The 27609-nt window shown below is 45.9% G+C and overlaps 1 protein-coding gene across 7 annotated transcripts in view; it reads right to left on the reverse strand.

Moving 5' to 3' along the window:
* WASF1 (WASP family member 1) overlaps positions 1–27609 on the reverse strand; it is a 74012-nt gene that overhangs the window by 36450 nt on the left and 9953 nt on the right. Inside the window, exon 1 of one of the 7 annotated variants that reach the window (XM_068160528.1) lies at positions 10818–10839. The exons of the other annotated variants lie outside the window; for them this stretch is intronic. The gene's annotated coding sequence lies outside the window, so the exon portion shown is untranslated. Of the gene's footprint in view, positions 1–10817; positions 10840–27609 lie in introns of those variants that run through there. 7 annotated transcript variants of the gene reach the window in all.

Genomic DNA, 27609 nt, shown 5'->3' on the forward strand with positions numbered 1-27609 from the left:
TGACATGAGACAACCACAGCATCTTCTGTGAGAAGGGAAACCCTGAGTCAGCACAGACCTCTGCCAACCCCTTTGAAGGAGTCGAAGGACTACAGACAGGAAAAAGAAAATGAAAGCAAGTGAATCTGTTTGTTGTCTGTGATGAAGCAAAAAAATCAGCTCACTCAGCCTCTGCCCAGCCAAGAGGAAGGGCAGACCTTGTACAAGTGTTAATAAACTTGGCTGCTTCTCTCTATCAGCAAAGGGCTGATAGCGATTGAATCGGGATGGAGAAATGAGATTATCTTCAGCTGTCTCTACAGGGAGCTCTGAAAAGATAGCTTGGAATTGGTAGCCTTTGAACTAGTACATACAATTATGGAGTAATAAAGACACTTGTTTGCCTCTGAGGTGTGCAGTGTAAGTACCAAGGAACTCAGTAATTCCTTCTGCATTTCAGATTTGCCAGCTGCAGGTAATTGGAGAATTTAGGACACACTACTGGAATAAAACTGTGCAGAACCCTAATTATTAAATGCTGGTTTCAAGCACAGAAAAAGGGAGGGAGTGGCCATGGCTGGGAAGACAGTGACAGCCACTTGAGCAGTCTCTGAGGACAGGCAGTGGCAATTCACCATACCTGGGCTCCATGTCTGCACTTCCACAGAAATCATAGTGTCATAGTATCATAGTATCGGTCAGGGTTGGAAGGGACCACAAGGATCATCTAGTTCCAACCCCTCTGCCATGGGCAGGGACACCCCACACTACGTCAGGCTGGCCAGAGCCTCGTCCAGGTGCCTATCAAGAGCAACCCACTCCAATTCCTGGTTATGTTTTTTTCCCTACTAAGGATGTATGAGACCAACAAGAACTCCAAAAGGCCTCCATCTATTCCAGATTAAGCCTTTCACTTGAAGTACAGGAGCCAAAGGAAGGATGGTCCTTGCCTCCAGAACAACAGCCTGCTGTTTGGAGAACCCACTTCAGGAACAGAAAGGCTGATCAAAGGATTGAAGCCAGATTAAGAGGAATGAATTCATGCCTCCCTTACTGCAGCAATCAAAATGTTCTGTGGTTTAATGCTTTCATCTGAAAGCCCTTGAAACTGAGCAAGCACATAAAGAAGCCAAATCTTATCCAGAAATGAGCTGCCAGTGGCAAAAGTAAGTTTCCAGCTCTTCATCTAAGAAAATAATTATGTGTTAATAAAAACATTAAAACTGTCATTAGATAAAACCATCTCCAGAATTAGTGATTAGGAAATTTGATATGCATCCTTCCAGCTTAATGTGCTGGTTACTTAGGAGGCCTTTTTCCTCCATTGCCTAGCCCTTCCTCCCCTAGAAATGGGAAGACCTGGGTTTACATCACCCAGCTCGAGTGCTGCACTCATATTTCTCAGTGCTGCAATATGGCATAACAAACTGAGTGCTCCATCAGTCAGGAACAGCGATGCCCACTCTGACACGAGATGAAATCGGTCACAGATCTAACCCTCAGTTCATCTTCTCAAGTTCCTCCTGGGAAGGATAGAGAATTGAGGAGGCTGTCCAGACACCTCGATAAATTAAGCACCTCTAATCATGTGTGGGTGACTCAAGCTAAATGTCTCAGCTAGGCAGGGTGGGGTTTAATGTATTTATACACACAGTGCTCAGCAGCCTTGGAAAAGAAATAGATTTGACCATCTGAGATGTATACATTTTGAGCAGCTAAACTGCACTTTGGGTAGGGTATGTTATCCTTGAACCACAAAGCTAATCCTATGGAATGGAATGGAATGGAATGGAATGGAATGGAATAGAATAGAATAGAGAATAGAAGAGAATAGAATAGAATAGAATAGAATAGAATAGAATAGAATAGAATAGAATAGACCAGACCAGGTTGGAAGAGACCTTCAAGATCATCGTGTCCAACCTATCATCCAACACCACCCAACCAACTAACCCATGCAACCAAGCACCCTGTCAAGTCTCCTCCTGAACACCTCCAGTGATGGTGACTCCACCACCTCCCCAGGCAGCCCATTCCAATGGGCAATCACTCTCTCTGTATAGAACTTCCTCCTGACCTCCAGCCTGAACCTCCCCCGGTGCAGCCTGAGACTGTGTCCTCTTGTTCTGGTGCTGGCTGCCTGGGAGAAGAGACCAACTCCTGCCTGTCTACAACCTCCCTTCAGGTAGTTGTAGAGAGCAATAAGGTCACCCCTGAGACTCCTCTTCTCCAGGCTAAGCAGCCCCAGCTCCCTCAGCCTCTCCTCACAGGGCTGTGTTCCAAGCCCCTCACCAACTTTGTTGCCCTTCTCTGGACTTGTTCCAGCAAGTCAACCTCCTTCCTAAACTGAGGGGCCCAGAACTGGACACAGTACTCGAGGTGTGGCCTAACCAGTGAGATAGTCCTTGCCACAGATGTGTTTAGACGAACTAAGGTTTAACTCACCTGCTAGGAGTCACTCTGTTAGTGTTGAGATGACCCAATCCAACAGTCAGTGGGAGAGACTGGCACAGCAATCCCAGTATCAAAGCAATGAGAAAGGAGATGTTTCAAAATTCATATCCCAATCATACATTCAACCCACTCTCCTACAGAGAGCCAACCAGAGAGGAATTCACTAAGAGGAAAACAACAGGAAGCTGTGGTACAAACACACCCATTAACATACTGCCTAGGCTCCGTGGTACTCACCCAAGAGCTCTAATGAAACACAGGATGAAGTAACCAAATGACTAAACTGCTCTAGCACAGGAGCTGTCAAATGCAATGCCAAGCTTGAGAAACAAAAGTTCTGGTGAATGCATGTGTGGAAAGACTTAAGATTTGGTAATAGAAAGTATAATAAAGAAGAGAACTGGCAGACATCTCACTAACTACTGGCCATCAGTGAAGAGCCATTACAGCTTCTGTGAAGGCAAGTCTCACCTTACCTGCTGAAGCCCTCTGCAGAGGTTACAACCTTGCACCCAGGGGTGACCAAGCACACAAAGCCTACTCATTTTTTAAAAGGCTTTGAACAAACTTCCTCAGTGGAAGCTTCTCAGGAAATTACCCTGCTGCTTTTATAAGCAAAGCTTGTAGTATGGAAAAATAACTGATTACAAGAGGGGAACCAGGGTTATTGGCTCTCTGTAGGAGAGGGGGTTGAGTGTAATGATTGGGATATAAATTTTGGAACATCTCCTTTCTCATTGCTTTGACACTGGATCAGCTCTCACAAGGGTGGGAAGACACTTGCACAGGGGGTTGTACGGGGAACTGTCCTGTTTAACACATGCACAAGCAACATGGCGAGGGAGAGGGAAGGAGAAGGGGATGGCAGTACATCAGTGAGGTGAGAAAACCTACTGGTATTAGAAGGTAGTAAGGATGAGTGCCTTAAAGACCAGCCAAACCACCTTATCAGTGATCAGGTAATAAAATGGCTGGTGAAATTCAATGTAGATTCATGTAAAATGATACACCTATGGAAAACTAATCCTAGCTTCATATATAATACAAGAGGCTCTGAGCAGACCAGCAACACTAAGGAGCAGAAGAGTGGGGTGATGCTAGGTAACTCCATCAAAGCAGCAGCTTGGTGCTTGGCCATAAAAAGGCAAATCAGGAAAATCAAGAGGCATTACGAAAATAAGTAAATACTAGGAAAGGAAAAGAGTGCCAACCAGGAAGAGGTCATTCCAGATAATTCTATCAACTCATGTTTGTTCCAGACTGAAACACTGCACACAGCCTTTTGCCTGTTGCTCTCACCAGAGGACATAGTAGACGTGGAAAGGGTTCTGAGAGGGCAAGAGCAACCGACAGTATGAATTGCCTCCTCACAAGGAAGCTCAAATAGATTTGGATTCTTCTGTTTGCAAAAAAAATGTGAGTTTGGGAGCTGTTGTGACAGAGAGCTGCAAAATCTGTAGTGGCAATACCTTGGAGATTAAGTATTCATGGTTTCTTCCAACAGAACAAACAAATGTGTATCATATACAGGTAGGAAACGTGGTAGGACTTCAAACAACGAGCAGCAGCCCCCTGGACTCTGTGCCAGGGGCACTGAATGCAAGAAGCTTCATGTGATGAGGTCAAGGGAAAACCTGACTAGCACTTGTGAGCAAGATTCATTGCAGGTACCCAAACAGACCAATCCCCAAAAGTTTACAAAACCTTCAAGATGAACATGTTCAGAAGCTGAAAGAATATTAGGAAGTCTCACCTGTGGCTATTTCTACTGTCACTGCTCTCCAGGCATCTGCTGGTGGCAGACTTGGGGGTGCTGGTGGACAAGAAGCTCACCAGGAGCTCTCAATGTGCACTTGCAGCCCAGAAAACCAATCAGATCCTGGGCTGCATCAGGAGAAGTGTGGCCAGCAGGGCAAGGGAGGTGATTCTCCCCCTCTGCTCAGCTCTGGGGGGACCCCACCTGGAGTACTGCCTCCAGTTCTGGAGCCCCTATGACAAGAGGGATCAGGAGGTGCTGGAAGGTGTCCAGAGAAGGGCCAGGAGGATGAGCAGAGGGCTGGAGCACCTCTCCTGTGAGGACAGACTGAAGGAGTTGGGGCTGTTCAGTCTGGAGAAGAGAAGGCTCTGAGGTGACCTCATTGTGGCCTTCCAGTATCTGAAGGGGGCTACAGGAAGGCTGGGGAGGGACTGCTCAGGATATCAGGGAGTGATAGGACTAGGGGGAATGGAATGAAGCTGGAGGTGGGGAGATTCAGGCTGGATGTGAGGAGGAGGTTCTTCCCCATGAGAGTGGTGAAGCCCTGGAATGGGTTGTCCAGGGAGGTGGCTGAGGCCCTGTCCCTGGAGGTGTTTAAGCCCAGGCTGGACGAGGCTCTGGCCAGGCTGATCTAGTGTGGGGTGTCCCTGCCCATGGCAGGGGGGTTGGAACGAGATGATCCTTGTGGTCCCTTCCAACCCTGACTGATTCTATGATACTGTTGAAGGAAGAATACTGAGCAAGACAGTTTGGTGCAGATGTCATTGTTTGGCTGTTTGGATGAAGCATTTTCTGCAGAATATTAAGGAAAAATGCACTGCAGGCAGGCTGTGATAAGGGACTCTGTGTGTGTGTGTGTGTGTGTGTGTGTGTGTGTGTGTGTGTGCAATTCTACCTCATAAGCCTACATAAATTTAAATATTTAGAAGAGAAGCACTCCAACTGCATTCCACTGCCCTTGAACTCACATTCACTCACTACTAAACCTAAGTAGTTAGGCAAGATCAGTAAATAGCTTCCCTGTAATCATTTCTTTCCTCTGGATTTTGGGTTGGTTTTGGTTTTCTTGCTTCCTTCTCACAGAATGTACATTTATTCTCCCTTTTTGTTTTGAAATCAACAGAACTATAATTTCCAAACCTTTCCTGCCTGTTAGCACAGCACACTCATTTGTCAGGTCACGGCTGCAGCTCTCTCCTCTCCTTTTCCTTTCCCTGCACTACACAATGAAGCAGATGAAATTCCTGCTCTCTGCTCTGAAAGCCCAGTCCACTTGAGACAGCTGCCTTGAACGTTTGTGTTTTCCAAGTTAATAGCCAGTGGTCAAAGCAGAAGAGGTTGCTTGGGTTTGGGGCCTGTTTGTTTGCTGTTGAAGAAAGCACTGAGGCCCAAAGCATGACACTGGGACTGCAAACCTTGACATACCGTTCTGCAGAAGGGAACATTTTAAGCAGGACTTGAACTTCTTCAGGTTATACACAAAGTCAGCTTAGAATAAGCCTCTCAGATGGAAGAATTTATAGAATATGGATGATGTGCATCATTCCTTCTGTTAGTGCAGTGCTTCAGAGCCACAGCTGCAGACCAAGGCTCTACAGTGCTGCTCAAACAGCAGCATGCAGCCAGATTTAGGTAAGGAAGTCCAACCTGGCCAATCCTGCCATAAGAATTTTTTGCTAACCAGGTTCCAGTTGATATCTCCTGCAGGGCTATAAAGGATAAAACTTGAATTGAAAGCTATTTCAGAACACACAACTCTGAATGATTAAACACTCCTCCTAATTTCCAACTTAAATGTAATTCATGCCCAACCTCCTAGCAGAACCATCATCAGTATCTTTAGTTTCCTTTAGTGTTTGCCTCTGCTGTACTTACCCAAGGAGAGGGAGTTTTGTCACAACTCCTTTAAACTTTAACTCTGTTCATCAACTAAATCACTCTCCCAGTCCCCAGCTGCATGCATTACAATCATTCTATAGCGTACCTGAGCACAACATTTCCCATTAGCTCTTCCCAGTGCTGTGTAAAGCAGCACTATTTCATTCCTAGCTATTTCAGAAATACTTACCTAATGCAGCCTAACATCAAAGGTGCCTTTTACAGGATTCAGATTCATTTGTGCTTGGCAATCACCATCTGGGGCAGCCAGCACTTCTCAGGTTTTCTCATGCACTCTTCTGCCCACAAACATTTGCACTTTCTATGACTTTTCACCCTCAGCAGTTCAGTCTTCAGAACTGTTCAAGCTTTCCTCTGTAATATCATAGTATCATAGTATCAGTCAGGGTTGGAAGGGACCACAAGGATCATCTAGTTCCAACCCCCCTGCCATGGGCAGGGACACCCCACACTAGATCAGCCTGGCCAGAGCCTCATCCAGCCTGGGCTTAAACACCTCCAGGGACAGGGCCCCAACCACCTCCCTGGACAACCCATTCCAGGGTTTCACCACTCTCATGGTGAAGAACCTCCTCCTCACATCCAGCCTGAATCTCCCCACTTCCAGCTTCATTCCATTCCCCCTAGTCCTATCACTACCTGAGATCCTGAGCAGTCCCTCCCCAGCCTTCCTGTAGGCCCCCTTCAGATACTGGAAGGCCACAATGAGGTCACCTCGGAGCCTTCTCTTCTCCAGACTGAACAGCCCCAACTCCTTCACTCTGTCCTCATAGGAGAGGTGCTCCAGCCCTCTGCTCATCCTCCTGGCCCTTCACTATTTAATGGGGCTTTTCCCTCTCTCATCTACAGATTTCATCTTCCCACCTCCTCTCTCTGTACTGACTAAGCTTGGTATCTCTGAGAGACTTGCAATGGGAGACAAGAAAATAAGAGACAGAACACCACAGACAAACACTGGCTTTAGTATCGCCTACGCCTGTTTGGGGAGGTATTTGACAACAAATTATAAGGAGGGCTTTGATGGGCTATAATTAATTATTTTACATCTATTAAATAATGAATACCATGAGAATGACAAGCAGTAGTTTTGTATGACTGTGCATGCAAACTGCACCTGGCAAGTTTTCTTCACATACACACAGTGCATTTTGCAAGACACTGTGCGCTAAAGCCCAAGCAAAGGGCTGAATCCCTGGGGAAGATGAGCTTGGGAAAGACCTCTAAGACCACCAAGTTCAACCTTTTATCCAGCACCTCCACGACCACTAGACCATGGAGAAAGTTCTTCACAGAGAGAGTTGAAAGATGTTGGAATGTGCTGCCCAGGGAGGTGGTGGAGTCACCATCCCGGGAGGTGTTCAAGAGGGGATTGGAAGGGGATTGGTTTAGTAGTCATGAGGTGTTGGGTGACAGGTTGGACTTGATGAACTTTGAGATCTTTTCCAACCTTACTGATTCTATGACTCTAAGCAAAAAGGTCTCCCCTGAGCCTCCTCTTCTCCAGGCTAAGCAACCCCAGCTCCCTCAGCCTCTCCTCACAGGGCTTGTGCTCCAGACCTCTCCCCAGCCTCGTAGCTAGAAGACACATTCAGTCTGAAATCTGCTTTGCTTTTACTCTTTTCACTAAAATACTGATGGCTGTAGGGAAGGGAAGGTGCTTAATGGGCCATCTTTGCTTCTTTACTCCATTATGCCTCAGTGAGCCTGTATATTTCTGTGCATAACACATAACTGTATTGAAGCACCAGAAGCAGGATCAAATGGAAGCACGCTGTCTTTTCCACAAGCGGTCCAAACTGAATCACGGGCATTTCTTACAGGGAACAATGCCATCTTCTTCCTGCTATGCATAGCTCCCAGCTGCTCATCTCTCCCTTCTTCTTCCAGTCTTGGAGCACAGTCAGTTGAAAATCAGAACTGAAAGCAAACCACGAGCACCCCACAAATAAGACACCTCTCTGTGAAGAGAGACAAACCCCATCTATTTCAAATCACTCCGCTTCTCAGAGGACTGTCAAGCAAATAAAAACCCAGCCATTCACCCAGAATTCAGTAGCTAATTCAGGCTGAACAGCATGGCCTTTCATTAATGGTTTCTACTATTTTGTGAGCATCAAAATCTGTCACCTTTGGGCTACACAGTATTCAGCTTTTCCCTGTTTTGTTGGTAGCAGGTTATCTCTCCTTAAAAACCATAAACCTTGCCTGTGCATGGGCACTATAAATATTCTTAGTTTTCTCTGTTTGTGCCTATTTTGAAAATCTGATTACATAGCTGAATGTAAATTCCATACCACTATTCACATTTGGGTGTGCTGAAGCATTTAAGTCCTACTCTTCCTCTGCTTTCCAAATCTAACACTGCGCATAAATGCGACTGGAGTGCTTTGTGCAACTCAAAACAATAGTTCCCTTGTACAGGCAATTTTGCATGCTTCAGGTCTTCAACTATGCAACTATTTGCTGATTTTCACAGAATGGTTTGGGTTGGAAGGGACCTTAAAGATCATCTACTTCCAACCCCTCCGTGCCATGGGCAGGGAGACCTTCCACCAGCCCAGGCTGCTCGAGGCCTCATCCAACCGGGCGCTGAACACCTCCAGGGAGGGGGCATCCACAACCTCCCTGGGCAACCTGTTCCAGTGTCTCACCACCCTCACTCTCAAGAATTTCTTAACAGCCAGTCTAAATCTCCCCTCTTCCAGCTTCAAACCATCCCCTCTCATCCTATTTAGCTTTACCCTGGGTCCTTCTCCACCAGGCAGCTTTCAGTACAGCTGTGGGTATTTTCACAGTAACTCAGACAACCCTGAATTTGAAAGCAAATTTCCTGACATCTCTGCTACTACACTTGAAGAAAGTGAAGCCACATTTACTACACCATAAACCATGCTTTCAGGCACAGTTGGCAAGTTTCCTCTCTTTATGGCCCCAGATGATGTCAAAGCAGTACCTGAGTATTTTATTTTACATTATCATAAGGAGAGAGTGGATATGCAATCTTTTAAACAACAGTTTGGGACATTGGCTTTAAGCAGGTGCATAAACTATGGACAGAATAAGAAGCATCAGAGGCACCTCTCATGGGGACAGACAATGAAGAGGAAAAGGGGTGTTACTGGGTGGTGGTGGGTTTGTGTCTTGTTTTGCATTGCTTTTTAGAATCACAGAATCAGTCAGGGTTGGAAGGGGCCACAAGGATCATCTAGTTCCAACCCCCCTGCCATGGGCAGGGACACCCCACACTAGATCAGCCTGGCCAGAGCCTCATCCAGCCTGGCCTTAAACACCTCCAGGGACAGGGCCTCAACCACCTCCCTGGACAATCCATTCCAGGGCTTCACCACTCTCATGGGGAAGAACCTCCTCCTCACATCCAGCCTGAATCTCCCCACCTCCAGCTTCATTCCATTCCCCCTAGTCCTATCACTCCCTGAGATCCTGAGCAGTCCCTCCCCAGCCTTCCTGTAGCCCCCTTCAGATACTGGAAGGCCACAATGAGGTCACCTGGGAGCCTTCTCTTCTCCAGACTGAACAGCCCCAACTCCTTCAGTCTGTCCTCATAGGAGAGGTGCTCCAGCCCTCTGATCATCCTCGTGGTCCTTCTCTGGACACCTTCCAGCACCTCCAGATCCCTCTTGTAATAGGGGCTCCAGAACTGGAGGCAGGACTCCAGGTGGGGTCTCACCAGAGCTGAGTAGAGGGGGAGGATCACCTCCCTTGCCCTGCTGGCCACACTTCTCCTGCTGCAGCCCAGGATCTGATTGGCTTTGTGGGCTGCTAGTGCACATTGAGAGCTCCTGGTGAGCTTCTCCTCCCCCAGCACCCCCATGTCTCTCTCCTCAGGGCTGCTTTCCAGCCAGTCCCTGCCCAGCCTGGATTTGTGCCTGGGATTGCCTCGCCCCAGATGCACATCGTGTGTTCGCCTGTCTGGAGAACGATGAACCTGATCTGAGATCAATTTATTTACTTTTCCTACATCCACACTCTCATACTAAGTTTGTCTCTGAATCTTATCTCCTCATGCATTCTCACATTTGTTATCATTGTAACTGTCTCTCCTCTGCATTCCAGTTCTGTTCTGGCAGAATGCTCCTTCTTCCCATCACCGAGAAGCTACACGTTGCTGGGTGAAGAGAATGCATTACCTCACCCTGAGTGCCAAAGGAACAGAAAAGAGGCTTAGCTCTGAGATCTGTTGCCAGAGCTTCTGCAGTCATCTTTAGCACCAATACAAAAAGTGGAGAGGAAAACAGGCTCATGCTTTTGAAGACACCTGTTGCTGCCACAATTCTCTGTATATCCACACAGATCCTAACTCTCTAAGCCCCTTTTTTTTCTCATGCCCTGTATCTACTTACTTTGATAATCTTAAGACTAACAAACATTGTGCACAATGCAAGTTGCCTAAAGTCCTATTTAAGTTGCCTAAAGTCACATTTACTAAAGCACTGGATATTTAAATGTTCATCTTTCCTGTACTGAATATAGTTTGATACCTTTTCTGTTTGTGGAAATAAAAAGATGAGCAACGATGGAGTTCTTCACTAAGAAACTCAGGGGGGTGGGAATTATGTCTTGGATTTACATAATTTGACAGAATGCTACAAAACTACTGATATTTCACATGCATTTTAACAAGCCCTATGAGGAGAGGATGAGGGAGCTGGGGTTGCCCAGCTTGGAGAGGAGGAGGCTCAGGGGAGACCCTATTGCTCTTCCCAACTACCTGAAGGGAGGCTGTAGACAGGCAGAGGTTGGTCTCTTCTCCCAGGCAACCAGCACCAGAACAAGAGGACATAGTCTCAAGCTGTGCCAGGGGAGGTTTAGGCTGGAGGTGAGGAGAAAGTTCTTCACAGAAAGAGTAATTTGCCACTGGAATGTGCTGCCCAGGGAGGTGATGCAGTGACCATCACTGGAGGTGTTTAGGAAGAGACTGGATGGGGTGCTTGGTGCCATGGTTTAGTTGATTAGATGGTGTTGGGTGACAGGTTGGACTTGATGATCTTCCAGTCTGGTTAATTCCATTCCATTCCATTCCATTCCATTCCATTCCATTCCATTCCATTCCATTCCATTCCATTCCATTCCATTCCATTCCATTCCATTCCCTGCCACTGCACAAAATACAGCAAATGGGCAGACAGACTTATTGACTGTATTTAGAGGAATGCCTGCTAACACATAGAAACTTTGCTTTTCAGGTTTCCAGTCAAGCCACTGAGAATGGATGTCTGACACTGAAGTGCACTCAGCTATTTAGTTGTAAATAGGAAAAGAGAAAATTCCATCTTTTACTTCCAAATCATATAAACTGCTATAATACAGTCATTAGAGTAAATAAGTAAATAAGTAAATAGTAAATATAGTATACAGTAAATAAGTAAATAGTCTTGTGCAGCTGTGCACAGACTACACAAGGAGGTGACCTCGATGGTTTTAGGATCCAGAGAACTGCCTGAATACCCAGGCTTGGAATATCTCACATCTTCTCATTTAGGTACCTAACTGGAGTGCTCATCTGCTAAGATTCCAAAAGGTAGAGCTGTTTTCCTTTGTAGCTCATTTCCCTCCCCCTTCCCCCCCCACTTTTCTCCTGATAGCCTTCCAGGTTTAATTAAAATGATGCTGGCTGATGAAGGCATCAGTAAGTGGGAAAAGACACCTCCCTCCCCCCAAACCTGAACTTTGGTGTAATACTGGGTAACAACAAAACCAGACAAGCTGATCTGAAACCCCTTTACTACAGCAGTATCTATCCCAGATTTCCACAATTTGCTTTGGCTGCTAAGCAACAAATTAAATATAATTTGGTATATTTCACTGCATTATTCCTCCTACTGCTCTTCTGACTGAAAAAATACACAGGCATAATAATAATGCTCTTGTCACAGAGCAAGAGTGTTGAGGAAAGGACCTGCACTTCAGCAGGTGTACCAACTGTGACCAAAAGAATATGCATTTGCTTGCCTTGCAGTAAAACCAAGGAAACAAAAAGAACACAATGTCCTACAATCTATTTCCAGAGTCACTATTGTCTGGATTGTCATGATACCTACAGGGATTACAGTTTTGCCCTGAATTAGCCAGCTCCTGGCAAATTAACAGGCAAGACAAAACTGAGATGGATAAGTAACTCCACCTGGGGCTCTCTGTTTGGGATCTGCTGGCATACTGGGAACTCAGCACTCCATTCTGAGAGTTCATACGTGTGGACACTACATTTCCAGCTGAGAAAAACCAAACCAACCTTCAGCATCAATCAAAAAAGTCTCCTGCCCAGAAAACACAAACCCCACATTTCCTAGTCTTCTGGTGTCCAGCTCTGGGCCCCTCAGTTTAGGAAGGAGGTTGACTTGCTGGAACAAGTCCAGAGAAGGGCAACAGAGTTGGTGAGGGGTTTGGAACACAGCCCTGTGAGGAGAGGGTGAGGGAGCTGGGATTGCTTAACCTGGAGAAGAGGAGACTCAGGGGTGACCTTATTGCTCTCTACAACTACCTGAAGGGAGGTTGTAGACAGGCAGAGGTTGGTCTCTTCTCCCAGGCAGCCAGCACCAGAACAAGAGGACACAGTCTCAGGCTGTGCCAGGGGAGGTTTAGGCTGGAGGTTAGGAAGAAGTTCTGTACAGAGAGAGTGATTGCCCATTGGAATGGGCTGCCTGGGGAGGTGGTGGAGTCACCATCATTGGAGGTGTTCAGGAGGAGACTTGACAGGGTGCTTGGTGCCATGGGTTAGTTGATTAGGTGGTGTTGGATGATAGGTTGGACACGATGGTCTTGAAGGTCTCTTCCAACCTGGTCTGGTCTGGTCTGGTCTGGTCTGGTCTGGTCTATTCTATTCTATTCTATTCTATTCTATTCTATTCTATTCTATTCTATTCTATTCCATTCCATTCCATTCCATTCCATTCCATTCCATTCCATTCCATTCCATTCTATTCTATTCTATTCCAAAGCAGAGACCTAAAATCCATGGTGGATTTCCAGCAGAAGTGCAGAGCAATCAAAGGAGGCCTCTCTCTCTTCCAGTTCAGACAGATTCATAGAATGGTTTGGGTTGGAAGGGACCTTAAAGATCATCTAGTTCCAACCCCTCTGCCATGGGCATTTATTACATGTATTACCAATTCAGAAAGGCAGTGTTTCAGAATGCAAGAGACCACTCATACCTCTGCAATTCCCATTTAAAACACAAAATAAAGTGCACTCAAAGGAGGAAAATAACCTTTAAGCTTCAAGAAGGCAAGAAACACCCAGCTTCTTTTCACATCCTTAAAGCAACTGTGTTAAATATGAATTGAAAGCAAGGAATAGCATTTGGTGTGTGGGCAGGAGGCTTGCATTACTACTACCACTGCTTATCATGTGTCTAGTGAACATAAGCACTTGAGGTCTTCATCTTGCAGTCTTAATTGGCAAACAGCAACAAAAGCATCAGACTCACAAGAAAGTTCTGTTTGTGTACCTCTGAGAATCTGTTTTCCATACAGAAGCACTCTTGCATTCTTCATCCCAGGCACTTGAACTTTCTGTGCAGTCATCATTCAACTTAATTGCTATTAACTCTATTAACTATGTTATAACTGGATGAACACTAGCCTGTAACAACAGCTCTGGGAGGAATATTTGCTTAATCCACACCTTTCTTTTCTTCTTCTAATATTACATCTGAAATTGAAACCACTAGGTTAGGTTGGCTGGAAAACTTGGAAGTTGTTTTTTTTATTGTTATCGTTTTTAATGAACAGATTAACAAAAATCAACTTCTTCAGACACAAATCTATGTCGTAGTTTGGGCTGGGTGCCCTCTGCTACAGGGGTGTTTCCTGTGTCCAGAAGTCCAGCCCAGTGGGTGGACACAGGAAATTAGGTTATTTCCTACCATGATCCCTTGCACCACTATAAGTCTCACGGCGGGGTCTGGCACTTCCTCTTTCCTTCCTCCTCGCCACCCGGTAACTGGGGGAGAGATCTCCCGGCCATGGGTCTGGTTAGGCCCAAGGCCACGGGGGGATGGGCAGTCTCAGATCTGGCCAGCTGAGACTAGCCTAGCGGGGGGGGGGGGGGAAGGAGGAGCCCTGGGGGTTTGGGTGCACCCCCAGGTGGGGATGGGATTTCTCTGGGTCTGTTTTTGGGTCTCTCTCTCTCTTGTCACTGTGTTTCTAGTTTTTCTGCACGCACTCACTGTTCTATTTAAACTTTTCATCACTTTTGCAATCCATTTGTCTGAGTTGTTATTTCTGCGCGTGGTGGGGAGGGGGTCTGCCCCAACCCATTACAATCTATCAGACCTCATTCCTCCACTTCATGTTCAAATTGTATCTTCAAAAGAAAAAGATAAATAGAAAAGTAGGAAGAGGCTTAGTTTGACCTCATTTGTGTAGAAAGAACCCCGGTATTAGAACGGAATAAACCAGGTTGGAAGAGACCTTCAAGATCATTGAGTCCAACCTATCATCCACACCACCTAATCAACTAACCCATGGTACCAAGCACCCTATCAAGTCTCCTCCTGAACACCTCCAGTGATGGTGACTCCACCACCTCCCCAGGCAGCCCATTCCAATGGGCAATCACTCTCTCTGTATAGAACTCCCTCCTAACCTCCAGCCTAAACCTCCACTGGTACAGCCTGAGACTGTGTCCTCTTGTTCTGGTGCTGGGTGCCTGGGAGAAGAGACCAACCTCTGCCTGTCTGCAACCCCTCTTAAGGTAGTTGTAGAGAGCAATAAGGTCACCCCTGAGTCTCCTCTTCTCCAGGTTAAGCAACCCCAGCTCCCTCAGTCTCTCCTCATAGGGATTGTGTTCTAACCCTCCAACCCCCTCCCCAGCTTTGTTGCCCTTCTCTGGACCCGTTCCAGCAAGTCAACCTCCTTCCTTAACTGTATGAATCAAAAAGACTCCCAGTATTAACTGTATTAGTAATAAATAATCCAAATATTAACTGTGTTAACCAAAAGGAATAGAATAGAATAGAATAGAATAGAATAGAATAGAATAGAATAGAATAGACCAGACCAGGTTGGAAGAGACCTTCAAGATCATCGCATCCAACACCATCTAATCAACTAAACCATAATATGAACTGTCCACCTTTGACAACACTTTGTGTTTTAAACTGAAGCTCTGTCAACAATTGTATTTGAATGCTGTGAGCAAAAGCCAGGTTTGACTGCAGCCACAATGTGACTGCCCCATTGTTGTTGGGTTTTTCTAGCCACAACTTTTCCTTTGCCTCTTGGTTTGTTTTGTTGTTCTTCAGTAGCCATCGGTCCTCTTCCCACAGCCCTATCACAGCAGGCTTGTGGAAAGAACTGTGAACTTTCCCCTTCTCCATCCCCATCTATGCTGGAAAGCTAAGTGGTGGTGATCCTCCCCCTCTACTCAGCTCTGGGGAGACCCCACCTGGAGTACTGCATCCAGTTCTGGAGCCCCTATCACAAGAGTGATCTGGAGGTGCTGGAAGGTGTCCAGAGAAGGGCCAGGAGGATGAGCAGAGGGCTGGAGCACCTCTCCTGTGAGGACAGACTGAAGGAGTTGGGGCTGTTCAGTCTGCAGAAGAGAAGGCTCCCAGGTGACCTCATTGTGGCCTTCCAGGATCTGAAGGGGGCTACAGGAAGGCTGGGGAGGGACTGCTCAGGATATCAGGGAGTGATAGGACTAGGGGGAATGGAACGAAGCTGGAGGTGGGGAGATTCAGGCTGGATGTGAGGAGGAGGTTCTTCCCCATGAGAGTGGTGAAGCCCTGGAATGGGTTGTCCAGGGAGGTGGTTGAGGCATCGTCCCTGGAGGTGTTTAAGCCCAGGCTGGATGAGGCTCTGGCCAGCCTGATCTAGTGTGGGCTGTCCCTGCCCATGGCAGGGGCTTTGGAACTAGATGATCCTTGTGATCCCTTCCAACCCTGACTGATACTATGATATTATGATTGCAGTAGGAGCTCTTAATGTTCAGCTTTTGGGTTTTTTTTTCAGCTTGTAACACAACTGCTGTACCCACAGCCTGCAGCTGGAAAGAAAAGGAAGCTGACAAGATTTAAAGCCTCACTTTCCACTTTGAAATTTGCTAGTAACTACCATGGTGGGGGGGGGGCGGGGAGAAACAAAAACTAACCCCAAAAGTACCCTGGGCCAGCAAGAAAGTGTTAAGCTGCATTTTATTGGCAAATGAATGCATTCTTTGTAGAACACCCAGGACAGAGAAGTCTTCATGTGAACACTGCACCTGACATAGAAAGGTGGAACAAACCATGAGTAAAGAGCTTATTTGGGACGTTATCTTAGTGGATTTCAAGAGCATATTATACTTTGCTAAACCTGGCTTCTTCCCAGAGGCTGTAGTACTTCACAAATGGCTTTCCCAAGATGCCCACATAAATTATGTGTTACAATAGTGCTTTAGCAATATCCAGCAGTAAGACTGCTATTGCAGACAACTGTGCTCAAGGTTTCCTCTAATCTGGTGGCAGAACTTTTAGGGCTCAGTTGGAAGGCTGAGCAGATTCCTTTCAGAATGGAACTGCCACAGGTGATGCTGGAACTGCTTTCTGTTCATGCCTTTTGCACCTGTGAAACCTCATTTCTAGTTATTGCTTTCTTCAGGTTTTGAGGCAATAATAGGGTGAACCCAAACAGTTCTCTTCCTTAGCAACACTGCTGCCCAGGCTTGCAGGAGAGCAGAGAAGCTCTAAAAATTCTATTTGGCTTTCGTTATCAGCACTCTAAACACTACATCATAGAATCATAGAAGCAGTAAGGTTGGAAGAGACCTCAAAGATCATAGTATCATAGTATCAGTCAGGGTTGGAAGGGACCACAAGGATCAGCTAGTTCCAACCCCCCTGCCATGGGCAGGCACACCCCACACTAGATCACCCTGGCCAGAGCCTTGTCCAGCCTGGGCTTAAACACCTCCAGGGACAGGGTCCCAACCACCTCCCTGGACAACCCATTCCAGGGCTTCACCACTCTGATGGTGAAGAACCTCTTCCTCACATCCAGCCTGAATCTCCCCACCTCCACCCCCACCTCAAGTCCAATCTGTCACCCAACACCTCATGACTACTAAACCATGGCACCAAGTGCCACATCCAATCCCCTCTTGAACACCTCCAGGGATGGTGACTCCACCACCTCCCTGGGCAGCACATTCCAATGGCTAACAACTCTCTCTGTGAAGAACTTTCTCCTCACCTTGAGCCTAAACTTCCCCTGGCACAGCTTGAGACTGTGTCCTCTTGTTCTGGTGCTGGTTGCCTGGGAGAAGAGACCAACCCCCTCCTGGCTACAGCCACCTAATATTTATGCTCAGCAGAGCTGTCAGTGTTCACACAGAAATCCTTTAGGATTCCACACACACACCACCTGTCACCAAAGATGACTCTTTCCTCTGAACTTGGGCATGTTTCTTTGGCTTTAATAAAAAGGTACAATAAAAAAAGCACAGAAACCACTCAGGATTATGGGTTTATTTTGTTCTCCATACAGTTCTGCCTTGAATCACAATGAAGGCACAAGCAAAAAATGTTGAGCAGTCAGCTACAAAGTTTTGTTTAGAAAGGTGTTCTCTGAAGTCCCAGGTACACACAAATGCCTTGAGAGACTTAAAAGAAAAATTCCCTCCTGAGGAAGCTTTACATAATGTAAAAACAATACTAAAAAAGCCTCCATATGCATGGAAGTTGTTAGCAAGTAAGTTTTTAATATGTGATGTAAGAGGTTTAGGCTGGATGCTAGGAAGAAGTTCTTCACAGAAAGAGAGATTGGCCACTGGAATGGGCTGCCCAGGTTGGTGGTGGTGTCACCATCACTGGAGGTGCTCAGGAAGAGACTTGATGGGGTGCTTGGTGCCATGGTTTAGTTGATTGGATGGTGTTGGATGATAGGTTGGACTTCATGATCTTAAAGCTCTTTTCCAACCTGGTTAATTCTATTCTACTCTACTCTATTCTACTCTATTCTACTCTACTCTATTCTACTCCATTCTACTCTATTCTACTCTACTCTACTCTACTCTACGCTACTCTACTCTATTCTACTCCATTCTACTCTACTCTATTCTGCTCTACTCTATTCTATTCTGCTCTACTCTATTCTATTCTGCTCTACTCTATTCTACTCCATTCTACTCTACTCTATTCTGCTCTACTCTATTCTATTCTGCTCTACTCTATACTACTCTACTCTACTCTATTCTGCTCTATTCTACTCTACTCTATGCTACTCTACTCTATTCTACTCTACTCTACTCTATTCTACTCTACTCTACTCTACTCTACTCTACTCTATTCTACTCTACTCTACTCTATTCTCCTCTACTCTATTCTCCTCTACTCCATTGAATTCAAAACTCCCACAGTAAATTTTACCTTCTCCTCATACCCCTAGCTCTTGAAACGATACTAGTTATTACAAATAAACCTAATGTTTATTGTCTTTACATTCTGTACTGGTCAAACCAAGATTACTTTACTATCCCCTTGATTTTGCTACACATTTCTATCTTTTACTTTCAAATTCAATTGCTATTCAATGCAGTTTTTGGCTTAGGTACATGATGATGAACTCCTGCTTACAAAAACGAGCCCATTACACATCCTATTAGCACTCTTACCTTTAAAATGTTTGAAAAGGTGATTAAGCCCTACAACTAGAACAACAATAGAAGGAAAATGAGGTATTACAATTTACAGCAATTAGGGGAAAAAAAAACTCAAGGAGTATCTTTAATATACAACTCATTAATTAGGCTGTAAACATGATTAAGCCTTCCACATAACTCCCATTAAAGTGGCCTGCCAATATGAATAAGCATAGCTTGATACCTGCTGTTAAAGTCTGTAATACATTTACCTGCCAGCCTTGTGTATGACACCTACACATTAAAACAAGTCCTGCATGTCATCACTCTGCTTTATCATGCAGAGAAGACTTACCTCCACCAGCAGGAGAGAACAAAGCATTTTAGTTACTGGTTCACTAAACAAGGAACAAAGGCAAGAACTGTGAACAGTAGCTTGTTTGCACAACTGAGGATGTTGCCTCTTGCTCAACCTAGACACCACCTCAGCAAGTAAAACATCACAATCCCATAGAAAAGAGGAGAAATGAACGATGGGATGAGGAAAAATACCAGAAGTCAAATGAAATGCCTATTTGTTGTGTTCATCTGACACAAGAACCAAACAAGGACAGGGTAATGCAGCAACATCATCTACTAGGAAGAGTTTAAATTATCATAGAATCAATAAGGTTGGAAAAGACCTCAGAGGTCATCAAGTCCAACCTATCACCCAACACCTCATGACTAACTAAACCCTGGCTTCAAGTGCCATCCAATCCCCTCTTGAACACCTCCAGGGATAGTGACTCCACCACCTCCCTGGGCAGCACATCCCAATGGCCAATTACTCTTTCTAGGAAGAACTTTCTCCTCACCTCCAGCCTAAACTTCCCTTGGTGCAGCTTGAGACTGTGTCCTCTTGTTCTGGTGCTGGCTGCCTGGGAGAAGAGACCAACCCCCACCTGGCTACAACCTCCCTTCAGGTAGTTGTAGAGAGCAGTAAGGTCTGCCCTGAGCCTCCTCTTCTCCATTCAATCACAGCTGTTTTGGCTGGAGAAGACCTCTAAGATCATCAAGTCCAACCATCACCCTAACACCACCACAGCCATTAAACCACATCCCAAAGTGCCATGGGCACACATTTCTTGAACACCTCCAGGGACACTGACCCCATCATGGTTTGCTTACTCTGGGTTTGTTGGTTTTTTTAACTAAAAGCTCAAAAAGCAGAAAGCTACATTTTAAAATATGCTGTCAATCCATGTCAATTTTTATTGTTTGCAGGAGAGTTATTTTCAGAAGAATCTGGAAGAACTATATTTGGGAGCAAGTTAAACTAGCCTGCTCACATTGCACACTACTCAGTGCTTCTGACAGCAGCTGCTGTCTTTTTCTTCTGGCCAGCTTAAAAGAAAGAAAAGAAAGAAAAGGAAGAAAAGAAAGAAAAGGAAGAAAAGAAAGAAAAGGAAGGAAAGAAAGAAAAGGAAGGAAAGAAAGAAAAGGAAGGAAAGAAAGAAAAGGAAGGAAAGGAAGGAAGGAAGGAAGGAAGGCAGGAAGGAAGGAAGGCAGGAAGGAAGGAAGGAAGGAAGGAAGGAAGGAAGGAAGGAAGGAAGGAAGGAAGGGAGGGAGGGAGGGAAAGAGAGAGAGAGAAAGAGAGAAAGAGAGAGAGAGAAAGAGAGAAAGAAAGAGAGAGAAAGAGAGAAAGAGAGAAAGAAAGAGAGAGAAAGAGAGAAAGAGAGAGAGAAAGAAAGAGAGAGAGAAAGAAGGAAAGAAGGAAAGAAGGAAAGAAAGAAGGAAAGAAAGAAGGAAAGAAAGAAAGAAAGAAAGAAAGAAAGAAAGAAAGAAAGAAAGAAAGAAAGAAAGAAAGAAAGAAAGAAAGAAAGAAAGAAAGAAAGAAAGAAAGAAAGAAAGAAAGAAAGAAAGAAAGAGAAAGAGAGAAAGAAAGAAAGAAAGAAAGAAAGAAAAAAAATCCCATAAAGAACACTATGCTCTTGAGATCAGAGAGCTGAGCTTTAGAAGTTGTTTAATGGCCAAGTGAACACAACCCCTATCCCAAGCCCTACCGTGGACTGCAGAGGTCAGCAAGGGCTGGAGTGAGATGTTCACTTCAATTAGCCTCTTAATACCTGAAGTCCAAAATGTTCTGACAAAGAGTGACTTAGGCATTCTGTGAGATATCCATTATGTGCATGTCAGAACAGAATGTTAAGGTGGCTCAAGGGTCTTCTGCTCTTAAGAAACATCTGCCAACATCTCCTTCACAGCAGCTGTCAATCTGAGGGGCTTTTAATGTTGGACTGAAGCATAGTAAATGGGATGACCCTTCACAGGTATGGCTCCATCTACACCCATTTTGGGCAGGTGTGACAGACCATGGATGGTGAAGATCTTTTCAACATCTTTATTGATGATCTGGATGAGGGCATTGAGTCCATCAGCAGTAAATTTGCTGATGACACCAAGCTGGGTGCAGAAGTTGATCTGCTGGAGGGTAGAGAGGCTCTGCAGAGGGACCCCAACAGGATGCACAGATGGGCAGAGTCCAAGGGCAGGAGATTGAACACATCCAAATGCCAGGTTCTGCACATTGGCCACAACAACCCCATGCAGTGCTACAGGCTGGGGTCAGAGTGGCTGGAGAGTGGCCAGGTAGAGAGGGACCTGGGGGTACTGGTCGATGGTAGGCTGAACATGAGCCTGCAGTGTGCCCAGGCAGCCAAGAGGGCCAATGGCATCCTGGCCTGCATCAAGAACAGTGTGGCCAGCAGGAGCAGGGAGGCCATTCTGCCCCTGTACACTGCACTGGTTAGGCTGCACCTTGAGTCCTGTGTCCAGTTCTGGGCTCCTCAGTTTAGGAAGAAGGTTGACTTGCTGGAACAAGTCCAGAGAAGGGCAACAAAGCTGGGGAGGGGTTTGGAACACAGCCCTGTGAGGAGAGGCTGAGGGAGCTGGGGTTGTTTAGCCTGGAGAAGAGGAGGCTCAGGGGTGACCTTATTGCTCTCTACAACTACCTGAAAGGTGGTTGTAGCCAGGAAGGGGTTGATCTCTTCTCCCAGGCAACCAGCACCAGAACAAAGGGACACAGTCTCAGGCTGTGCCAGAGGAAGTTTAGGCTGGAGGTGAGAAGAAAGTTCTTCACTGAGAGAGTCATTGCTCATTGGAATGTGCTGCCCAGGGAGGTGGTGGAGTCACCCTCCCTGGAGGTGTTCAAGAGGGGATTGGACGTGGCACTTGGTGCCATGGCCTAGTCATGGGTCTGTGGTGACAGGTTGGACTTGATGATCCTCGAGGTCTCTTCCAACCTTGGCGATACTGTGAGATACTGTGATATGTTCTCAGGAAGTTTGACCTTCTTATTGCCATTTTATTTGTGAGGAACAAAAGTAGGTAGATACTATGATTTGCCTGACAATTGTTAGGCACAGACCAAAGCAGCCAGCAGTTAACGCCTTTTTTAAGTGGAAGAGGTCCACCACCAGTAGCATGCAGCTGCATTCCCTGACTGAAAGCTAGCAGTCCAGCACTTCCTGAAAAACAAGATGCCTGAAGTCTCTATTTTCTATCCTAAAGGCTCATGCAGTGGACACATCATAGCTCAATTAGCACTAAAATCAGGCTGAGCCACCTCCTCTCCTCATTTTCATGCCTGTTCCTCAGGATAGATGAGAAGATAGCCAAGTCTCAATCAAGTTGACAAGCATTAATTTCCTTCTGCAAGTTTCTGGCACAACTCCAGGCTGCAGCAGAGGGAATGAAACACACTGTGTATTAAACAGGTCAAAACAAAATATTATTTTCTATTAATACTTGACAAATTACAGCTATGTAACTGAAAATATGAATTCCAAACTTAATGGGCTTCAGGTTGGCTTTCAGACTCAATAAGGGAAGCATTTTAACTGGCTCCTCACAAGTAAGGCGTCTTCTTACCATTGCTGGTGGTGCTAAAGGCTCAGCACACTTTAATCCAACCTGTCTAAAATTAGAATAGAATAGAATAGAATAGAATAGAATAGAATAGAATAGAATAGAATAGAATAGAATAGAATAGAATAGAATAGAATAGAATAGACCAGGTTGGAAGAGACCCTCAAGATCATCGTGTCCAACCTATCACCCAACACCACCTAATCAACTAACCCATGGCACCAAGCACCCCATCAAGTCTCCTCCTGAACACCTCCAGTGATGGTGACTCCGCCACCTCCCCAGGCAGCCCATTCCAATGGGCAATCACTCTCTCTGTGTAAAACTTCCTCCTAACCTCCAGCCTGAACCTCCCCTGGCGCAGCCTGAGACTGCATCCTCTTGTTCTGGTGCTGGCTGCCTGGGAGAAGAGACCAACCTCTGCCTGTCTACAACCTCCCTTCAGGTAGTTGTAGAGAGCAATAAGGTCACCCCTGAGTCTCCTCTTCTCCAGGCTAAGCAACCCCAGCTCCCTCAGTCTCTCCTCACAGGGCTGTGTTCCAAACCCCTCACCAACTTTGTTGCCCTTCCCTGGACACGCTCCAGCAAGTCAACCTCCTTCCTAAACTGAGGGACCCAGAATTGGACACAGGATTTGAGGTGTGGCCTAACCAGTGCAGTGTACAGGGGCAGAATGACCTCCCTGCTCTTGCTGGCCACACTGTTCCTGATGCAGGCCAGGATGCCATTGGCCCTCCTGGCTGCCTGGGCACACTGCAGGCTCATGTTCAGCCTACCATCAACCAGCACCCCCAGGTCCTTCTCTGCCACAGAATACACACAGAATACACCTTAGTTACCTGGAATTTTGGAGCACTACTTTTTGGATCATTAGGAAAGCCTGGAAGTGGCATCCCAGCAGAAGCAGGCAACCAAAAATTTGCTATGCAGGAGTTCTTCCCATGACCTCCTTCTGGCTCCATCAGCAGAAGACAGCTTGTGGTGTGATTGACACATGAAAACTGAAGAAGAACTCACAGTGCATGCTGTAGGGGAGAGGACTTTTAAAGGCCATGCTATTCTAACTAGGTTTCTATGCAGCTCTTCTTCAAAATACACTTCCTTAATAAGCTTGATGTGCTAAAAATAAATGCAAGCTTCAAGAAATACTGAAACTCAAGACTTGGCAAGAGTCCCATTCTAGTTTGCACTTTTGACAGGGAAACTTTGGAACACCACAAGTGGCTGGTGAAACAATGCAGTAGAAGCAGCTACCACAGATTTAGATCAATTGATTCCTCATTGATCTGTGGTAGCATTAACAGCAGTTCTGAGGATGAGCACATCCACTGAAAATACCAAGCTTTGGCTTGGACTGGCCTGGGACCAGAATCAAACTGGATGCCATTCACTCATCTGCCCACTTCATAGCCTAGCTGAATGTTTTTGACAGACTAATTCTTCTCCCCAGAGCACCTTCTAAGTACAGACTATATCTTTAAAATCATCACAGCTGCACAGCAGCAGCATTAGCAATATTTGTGCTTTCTAAACACATAACAACCACAAGATTTTGTTTTTGCTACAAACTTTCACCAACTTGGGATGCCGAGTGAATTTGAAGCTCTCAGTTGTGGTTTCATCCATACAGCAAGCCCCACAGCATTTGTAACAAAAGCAGAAGTATTACATATCAGTAATGAGCATCATTCTGTCCAAGTAAATCCACAAATGAAGCTATGGTTTTATTGTTCTTAAACACATCTGCATGTCACTCAGTCAATCTTATCTCCAAAGCTTGCATACTTCCCTCAAGAGGCTGAGGGAGCTGGGGCTGCTTAGCCTGGAGAAGAGGAGGCTCAGGGGAGACTATTGCTGTCTGCAACTACCTGAAGGGAGGCTGTAGCTTGGTGGGGGTTGGTCTCTTCTCCCAGGCAACCAGTACCAGAACAAGGGGACACAGTCTCGAGCTGTGCCAGGGGAGGTTTAGTCTGGATGTTAGGAAGAAGTTCTTCGTAGAAAGAGAGATTGGCCATTGGAATGTGCTGCCCAGGGAGGTGGTGGAGTCATCATACCTGGAGGTGTTTAGGAGGAGGCTTGATGGGGTGCTTGGTGCCATGGTTTAGTTGATGAGATGGTGTTGGGTGATAGGTTGGACTTGATGATCTCAAAGGTCTTTTCCAACCTGGTTAATTCTATTCTATTCTAAGATGTCTGCACTTTTCCAAGGGCTATCACTCTGCACTGACCATGCATTTTCTTTCTTTATGCCTCCAGATATTTGAACACTCCAACAGTCTTACAGAAATAAGGTCCTGAAACAAGATATTTTTCTGAAGTATGCCTTTTGAATCAAAGCACTGTTCTCAAGCACAGGTGAATCAGGCTCCTCCAGAATCCTTTCAACAACAGTGGCCAAAGGGTTACTCGTGTTCCAACATGAAATCAAACCCATCTATCATTTTGTCTGCAAGTCAAGCTTAGAGATAGCCAAGCACTCTAAAAATAAGGCTAACAGATGTGGCTTGGGATCTAAAGGGACACAAACACCTTGAAAATTAACAGAAACTGCTAAACTGCAAAAAGGTAAGGTGCAAGTCAGAAACAATAAAATCTGTGAACACCACAGGAAAAGCCTTGCACTGCAAGGAAGGTGGGAAACCAAGGTGAAAAAACTCTTACAGTGCAGGTTTGAAAGTGTTGCAACATGAGCTTATGAATTCCTGAAAAAAAAAACAGGAGGCAAAAAGCAGGCAGAGAGGAATTTGTCCTTCCAAGGCTTTCTCAGCCTTCTAGAAGGTTAGCACCAGGCAGTATCCCTAGCTCTGTAGTTAATGTGCTTCAGAACAAAACCCATCCAACAACCAGAGCAGCAAATCCACATCCACCACATTTTGGGACTGCATCACACAGCTCTTATGGTTTTCTTTTCTAGCTGTCTCCATTTTAGAATAGAATAGAATATAGAATAGAATAGAATAGAATAGAATAGAATAGAATAGAATAGAATAGAATAGAATGGAATAGAATAGACCAGACCAGATCAGACCAGGTTGGAAGAGACCTTCAAGACCATCGCGTCCAACCCATCACCCAACACCACCTAATCAACTAACCCATGCAACCAAGCACCCTGTCAAGTCTCCTCCTGAACACCTCCAGTGATGGTGATTCCACCACCTCCCCAGGCAGTCCATTCCAATGGGCAATCACTCTCTCTGTGTAAAACTTCCTCCTGACCTCCAGCCTGAACCTCCCCTGGCTCAGCCTGAGAATCACCTCCTTATCTCTTGGCTTGAAAAAAGTTCATCTTTTTATTTTCTGCAAAGATTCTCTCTCTGGTAACACAGAAGGGTTCAAAAGAAAAGTACCTAACCCTGAGCTTCTTTACTCACTGCAATCAGGGATGGACTAGAGTATCTACAACAAGCATATGGCCTGAAGCATTTGCTTCCTGCCACATCAAAAGGGTTGGATGCTACATCCGTGCTCAGAAATCAGCTTTGGTAGCCAGTGTCCCACATGCAGGCACTGAGCTAGGGGAAAGTGCTTACATTTCTGAAAAGACACAGAAGCTGACCCATTTAGACTGTTTCTATACACATATGGCTTTGCCTTTTAATGTATTCCCAGCAACAGTGAGAGACAGAATTAAGGGACCAGAAGAGAATAGAATTAACCAGGTTGGAAAAGACCTCAGAGATCATCAAGTCCAACCTATCACCCAACACTATCTAACCAACTAATCCATGGCACCAAGCACCCCATCCAGTCTCTTCCTAAACACCTCCAGTGATGGTGACTCCACCACCTCCCTGAGCAGCACATTCCAATGGCCAATCTCTCTTTCTGAGAAGAACTTCTTCCTAACATCCAGCCTAAATCTCCCCTTGCACAGCTTGAGATTGTGTCCTCTTGCTCTGGTGCTGGTTGCCTGGGAGACCAACCCCCACCAGGCTACAACCTCCCTTCAGGTAGTTGTAGAGGGCAATGAGGTCTCCCCTGAGCCTCCTCTTCTCCAGGCTAAGCAACCCCAGCTCCCTCAGCCTCTCCTCACAGGGCTGTGCTCCACACCTCTCCCCAGCTTTGCTGCCTTGCTCTATTTCATGGGACAGGGCACAAGTCTGAAAGTATTCAACGTAAGAAGGACTTTTCTCTACCAGCAAGTTACCCTACATGAAACCTCTTACCAAATATTGCTCTCGGACACCCTGCTCATTCAATAGCTGTCTCCCAAGGGGAATCTCTGAATATCTAGGCAGAGAGCACGTGCTCAGTTGCTGTCAGCAGCTCAGAATTAAGAAAAATTTCAGGCCACAGAACTCTGCAGTCATCAAGATGTCTCATCACTGGGCCATGCTGACCCACTGCAAGGAAATCATTCCAAGTGTAATGTGCTGTGCTGCACTAACCAAAGCACAGATGCACGAAGGGATCACAGGATGTTCTGCAAGTTTCAAGGGAACAATCTTTTGGCAACACTGAGCAGATCTCTAATGGATAAGCAGACAGTGAACTCAGGAGGAACCTAGAGCTTACCAGAAGGCAGCCTGTAAATGTGTTACTGCTTCAAGAATCTATCAAATATGGTAGATCCTAAGAATCAAACCCATCTACCTCAACAGAATTTGGTATACAAAGCACCAGGGAAGGACTGAGAAGCTGTAAGAGATCCTTTTCTTCTTTGACTCAGCATCACTACCTTAAGGGAGGTTGTAGACAGGCAGAGATTGGTCTCTTCTCCCAGGCAACCAGCACCAGAACAAGAGGACACAGTCTCAAGCTGCACATGGGGAGGTTTATGCTGGGTGTTAGGAAGAAGTTCTACACAGAGAGAGTGATTGCCCATTGGAATGGGCTGCCCAGGGAGGTCAGAGCCTCATCCAGCCTGCTCTTAAACACCTCCAGGGCTGGGGCCTCAACCACCCCCCCTGGACAACCCATTCCAGGGCTTCACCATTCTCATGGTGAAGAATTTCCTCCTCACATCCAGCCTGAATCTCCCCACCTCCAGCTTCATTCCATTCCCCCTGGGCCTATCAGTGTCTTGTGCTACC

This window comes from Melanerpes formicivorus, unplaced genomic scaffold (assembly GCF_026170545.1).
Source record: "Melanerpes formicivorus ecotype bairdi unplaced genomic scaffold, bMelFor1.0.p_v2 SCAF_50, whole genome shotgun sequence".
Classification (NCBI taxonomy): Eukaryota; Metazoa; Chordata; class Aves; order Piciformes; family Picidae; genus Melanerpes; species Melanerpes formicivorus.